Consider the following 6,367-nt stretch of genomic DNA (forward strand, 5'->3'; position numbering starts at 1 on the left):
AGAGCTCCTATGGGGAAGGCTTGGGACAGGCTGGAAGTTGAGGCTGGGCTCAGCTCCCTCCCCTGAAGCTTACTCCACTTGTCTTGGAGACTCTGGGCATCCTGGAAAGTGATCTCTGAGACCCACAGGAGAGAAGGGGGCTTGGCTGGGCTCACTTACCCTGACCATAACAATGCTAAAAATAAACGGCTCAGCATCCCAAACTCTGCTTAGAAGGGAGCCAGGTACCCCCAAGCTTCTGTAGCATATCAGATATGGTGTTTTTCAGAAATCCCGACTGAATCCTGAGTATTGCTACACAAATACCCTGAGCCAAGATGCAAGGGAAGATAAACAAGTCTGAAGCCCTGGCAGAGTGACTGAAACCAATAGAGCAAGAGAGAGAGAGCTGGTGAAGCATCAGAGTAAAGTCAGCTTTCTTCCAAGACTCCAGGCTAGTTGCAAATGCAATGATCAGATATCTAGAGGAGCAGAGAATTTGTCCTGGGCTAGGGTTGTGACGAGAGGTCCTCTCTGATAGAGGCACCCTTGTTTAACACTTTTCTGCATGTTTCTGCCACTGAGTGAGGTGGTGCCCAGCTTAGGCTGGTGGTCACAGCCCCCATCCCCACACCAGCCCCAAAGAGATAGCAATGGTGTATGGGGGTGGGGGGTGGGCAGAGGTTGGAGTTTGGCACAGAGGGATTTGAGCTGAAACAGAGATGCTGGTCCCGAGTACTTTGAAGTCTTTCACATGTAAATGGGTCTTACTTGTCTCTAGATACTCAGTCTAGTGCTGGCTGGCATAGGCAGCTGGTGCTTGGGAAATATTTGTGGCTTTGTGCTGTGAACTACTTTATGGGAATAATGTTGAAGGGAGAAAACATCCAAGGGTGGGAGGAGGCAGAATCATCATGGGGCCAGCAGCAGAATATTTCCCGTGCAGGCTTGTAGAGGAAGGTGAAGCTGTTGGAGGAGTAGAAGAGGGGACGGGCGGAAGGGGAGCAGAGGGGCTGACAAAGGAGAGCCGGGAGAGGGATGAAAGATGGTCATGGTCTTCTGGGCATGGTCACAAAGTATGTGACCAGGCCCAGGTCTTCTGCAGGCTGGAAGGAGAACTGGAGAGAGCAGTCCCCAGGCCTAGCCTCCCTTGCCTGCAAGTCCCTGGACAGAGACATTGGAACCTAGAGTGCACACTGCACCCTAAGCTGGCAATTTTGCCATCAGGGGCCCCCCCAGCAAGCCGCAGTTCCACAGACTGTTCCCAGCAAATATCCCCAAATATCTCTGACGTCCTAACATTCCCACACTCCATGGCTCCCTGATACTTGTAGCTGTAAGTCGTTCACCTTCATCCATTCGGTCACCCATCCACTGACTCACTAATTAATTAAAAAAACATTTTTTGAGTGCATCCTGTATGCCAGGTACATGCTAGGTACTATGGTTAAAATAGCGCTGGTCTCTGAGCAGCTGCGTCCGCACCATCTGGTGTGTTAGTTACCTACGGCTGCCTAACACATGGCCCCAAAACTTCGTGGCATAAACCAACAATAGCCGTCTATGATTCCTCATAGTTTCTGTAGCTTCTGGCTTCGGGCCTATCATGACGCCGCTGGGGCTGCAGTCAGGAGGCTTGGGTGGGACTGGAGGACCTGCCTCCGAGGTGGCCCATTCACATGGCACGTGGGTGTTGGTTGCTGGTGGGAGGCTTCGGTTCCAAGCCCTGTGCACGTCTCCTCAAGGTTGCTTGAGTGTCCTCACATTATGGTGGCCAGAACAGTCTGAGAGAGAAGCAGCCAGCTACAGTGTCTTTTGTAACCTCGTCTGGAAGTCACACACCACTGTTTCCACAATACCCTATTGGTCACACAAGCCAGCTCTGTTCAATGTGGGAGAAAACCGCCTCGTGAAGCAAGCATAATGGGGGCCATTTGTGAGACGGGGTGCTTGTTAGAAATGCACATTCTCAGGCCTAACCCAGACCTACTGAATCAGACACTCTGGGAGCAGGGCCTTACATTGGTGTTTGAATAAGCCCTCAGGTGCCTCTGAGGCATGCTGATATCTGGGAACCACTGCAGAGATGTAGGAAACGGTCTCTGCTCTGAGGTCGCTCCTGGCTTAGCTCACGTTATGGAGCAATCATGAAACAGTGCTGTGGCAAGCACATGGGAAGTTAGGGGTGGTGTCCCAGCCCCGCATGCAAGGTCTGCCTTAACTTGAACTCCTCTGACTCTGCCTCTCATTCTACTCCTCTCCTACTCAGGCCCTCTGCTGTAGTCTGATCTCTCCCCTGTCCCCGTGCCCTCACATTGTGCTGCTTCTCTCTTCTGTGGAATGAGCTGTGATGGATGTGACAGCATCTGGCATAATAGTTGTGATAAACACATAATAGTTGCTTGAGAAATCCACCCAGCTTCCATCTCCCTTGTTCTGACCCAGCTCCTGCGCCCTTCACCCAGCCAGATTCTCACCTTTCTTCAAGGCCCAATGTTGGGCTCCACTTCCACCAAGTGTCTCAGACACCGTCTGCTCTAGTTTCTCCTTTCCCTGAGTCTCTGAGCTCCATCTCAGAACCCTGAGATCATGATCGGAACTGAAGTCAAGTCTGACACTTAACCCACTGAGCCACCCACCCTTTTAAATACTATTCTTATGGAACAGCTCAGGGCAGAGAGGCACCTGATGTGATGGAAGGAGTACAGGGCAAAAGACCTACTGGATTCCTGGCTTTTCTGGCTACCCTGTAATCCAGGGCAAGTCCCCCTCACTGATTCAGACTTCAGCTTTCCATCTGTGAAATGGTGCTCAGAGCCACCCACATCTGAAAGGTCACAAATACCTAAGTAAAGAATGGACATAATAGAAATATTCTATAAGGTTGCCAGGGAAATGAAAGCCAATGCTTGAAAGTTATCAGTTATTTCACCGCCATTTATTAAATGCTCACTGCACACTAGAACTGTGTCAGCCTCTGGATATCAAATGGTGAAGGAGGTCCCTTAATGCTCACTTGAGACGTTGCAACAGCTATCGAGAAGAACAAGGCACGGACTGTGTGTGGAATGGGACCCTGCGCGGGTGGGCAGGCAGGTGCTGGGTCCACATGTAGCTCCCAGGCCCTTCAATGTCCTCCATGCCCCAAAGGCCCCCAGTGTGTCCACTTCTGCTGCTGCCTGTCGCTCTCCTGCATCTTCCTGTTGGGCCGGGGCTGGGAAGAGAGGGCACATGGGGGCTCTGAAGGTTTTCCTGACCTTGGGAGAGCCTGGCCCCATGGCCATTAGCCCTCCCCGGGGGCCATCTCTCAGGTCCCATCCTTTTTTTTTTACATATGGCAACTGCACTGTGACTCGCTTAAATATTCCTCAGATTGTTTTCATTATTAAAAGCGGGCGTCGTTCTAACTGTGTCTAGGATTAAGTCTCCTGAGCAGCTGGCTTAATTGCACATGTAAAGTTGCTTAACAGCATCCATCTCTTTGAAAGCCAGTGGAGAGAGTGGTGGCTGGGGGGTTAGGAAGAGCAGGGATCTGTTTGAGTGCAGCCATGCTCCACCGCATTGCCTTCTTTCTCATAAGGAGCTGCGTTTGGCTCTGTCTTGCTAAGTGAGGCTCTTGGCGTCCCTCTGGCCTCCTGGGGAAGGAAAGCAGTCATCTTCTTGTCTCTGATGAATTCATGTTCAGGGAACACGACAGCCAGGTGTAGTGGAAAGATTATCAAAGTGGAGTCAAGAGACTATACTCTGTCCCAGCCCTGTGACTAGCCAGCCAGTGGCCTTGGCCAAAACACGGAGCCTCCTTGGACCTTGTGATCTCATCTGTCAGATGAGCGGGAAGGATAAAGGTGATCTCTTAAGTCCCTTCTGCCCTCATGGTCTCGTATTGTGGGAGGAGCCTCCAGATTTGTGTCCAGCCCTATGATTTTATGAATTCTGCCTGGCTCCCCCTCAGTACCTGCCCCAGATGATTGCTTTGCACATCAGCATTTCTCCAGGAAGGATTAAATATTGCACAAAAGAGAAGAGATGAATGTTGTGATGCTGATAATACCTGACAGCTTACATGTAATGTTTTATGTCCTATATCTTTCAGAAAAATTCAAATGAAATACCATAAAGACAACCTCTGGAGACTGTCCACATGTAGACTTCATGGATTGTCTAAATTTGGGTCTGTGTCAATGCCGAAACTAAAATGGCCACCTCTGCAGCCCAATGCCCCCGTATAAAGTCATATTCTCTATCAACTGTCACCAAATGGCTCATCCTTGATCCTTAAGGAATTTAACTCCATTTATCAAATAGCTACTGAATTCCTATTATGTGTAAAACCTTATCATGTGTGCTATAGGCAATAAGAAGAACAGAACACTCTTTTCCTTGGGGACATGATTTTATATGGTATATCTTAGGTGTTGATTTTCCAAGGGGATAATCGTGTTTTGAGCACCTCAGCATCTTAGCATATTGTGTTCATAGTAACAACAATGACTAATCTTTTAGTTCACACAGAACTGTGTGCCTGCCGTCACGGTAAGTGCTTTGGTACTTCTTCCTCTCCTCTGCAAGACGATCCTATTCCAGAGATGTACGAACTGAGACCCAGGGACCTCAAGTAACTGAACCAAAGTCATAAAAACAGAACAGGGACTCAACCCCGGTCTGCCTGCTTCTAAAACCCATGATGTTTGTCATAAGAAGAATCTGCTTTGTGTAAAGTTGACAGTACAGAAAGAATAGTTGAGTAATTGAGTAAGCAAAGAGTGAGAGCTGGGAAGAATCAGTGAATGGAAGAACTTTGGGGCAGACCCTGAGGGGCTTGAGGGAGATATGGGCCGCCCCCTTCACCTCACTGAATGGGGCTCAGGCCCTGTAGTTGGGTAACTGTCTTTGGGGTCCCTTTCAGTTCTAGTCTCTGCTCTCACTTCAGAAATGACTCCACAACCCCTCCCAGCACACATTCATCCATATCTCCTTTTTTATTTGAGTGGAGCCTCTGCTTTGAGTCAACCAGATTTTTATTTTTTTCTCATTTTGTCTTCACTCTACCTCTACCCCAAGTCTATTTCTAGCCAGGCCATTATGCAGTCCATCTCCTGGACTGAGATCCTGAGACAACCTGGTTTGTGTCCTCAGAGTTATGTACTTGATCTCCTTTCCAGATGCCCAGAGTGTGGACCAGCCAGAGGAGCAGGGAGACAGCATGAGTTAGTGCCCTCAGCCCCATCCCGGCACCCTCATCCACGCTTACAAGGCTCTGCCAAGCTGAGGAGAGACCCAGTCAGGGACAGCCCCTCTGTTGGGCCCTCCAAACTCAGGACAGCCTGGCTCCAGGCCTCCAGGCATCAGCCTCTGAAGATTTACTGAGGGAGGGCTGCGTCTGGGGGCTGGCCAGGAAGTCTGTGGTCTCACTAGAGACCATGCTAGAAAACCACTGGCCCAGTCTTGGCCTTCTCAGCCCTGCCTCGTGCCTTGTGCCACCTTTGTGTTTGCATCAGGAGCGCAGTTCCTTCAGGACTCTTTAGCCTCTCTGCAACTTCAGGCCTGCCTCGGGAAAGGCTGAAAGGCCCATTGCCCCGGGAATGCTGGGGCTGTCCTGGACATGAGACCAAGGGAGGGGCAGGAACGGGACCAGTGCAAGCTGGTCCAAGGGATGATGCTGTAGAGCAGGGAGGAAACCAGGGCACCTCTCAGAGGGTGAGTGCCTGCTGGGGACCCTGGAATTGCAGGTTGACCCAGGCAAGCCTGGCCCTCTATGCCAGCTGAGGGGGAGAAGGGCAGGAGGGAATGTGATTTATTGAGAGTTTGCTACCGTGGGCCTCTATCCCTGGTTTATCCTTTGATTATTACAATTATCTTCTTGGTGGGGTTTGACTACTCCCATCCTACAGATGAACAATAGGGCTCAGAGAGGTGAAGTAACTCAACTGTATTCTCACAGCAAGTGGTGGAGCTTGAATTTGGACCCAGATGTTTCTGACTTCAAAGCTCATGCTGCTTCCTGATGAGGGGACATTTCACGCCTGGCTCTTTTCATTCCTTGTGTGGACTCCATTGCTTCCCTCCTGCTTCTTGGCTACCTCGCTGCAGCTGGCTCAGAGGTGCTTCTAGGGTTAGAAGGCCAACCCTGTGCTGTGTGTGCTCACATACAGCACACTTGTACAGTGTAGGAAGTATGCAGAGGAGGAGGAAGGTCTGGGGTCTACAGAGATGCTCCCTCCTCACCACGCCCCAGCTACTGTTGCTGCTCAACACCTCCCCCCTTCAGGCTGTCCCCAGGCTCCCCAGGGGCTTTGGGGGTGGGGGTTTGTTATGGTGTTGTAGGTTCTTGTCTCTTTCCCCAACAGGGGTAATTGTAGATGACTCACAGGTGGAACAGGATCAAAAC

Source organism: Eumetopias jubatus, unplaced genomic scaffold (assembly GCF_037043125.1).
Source record: "Eumetopias jubatus isolate StellerSeaLion01/CBP00866 unplaced genomic scaffold, mEumJub1_p1.0 scaffold_13, whole genome shotgun sequence".
In the NCBI taxonomy this organism is placed as follows: Eukaryota; Metazoa; Chordata; class Mammalia; order Carnivora; family Otariidae; genus Eumetopias; species Eumetopias jubatus.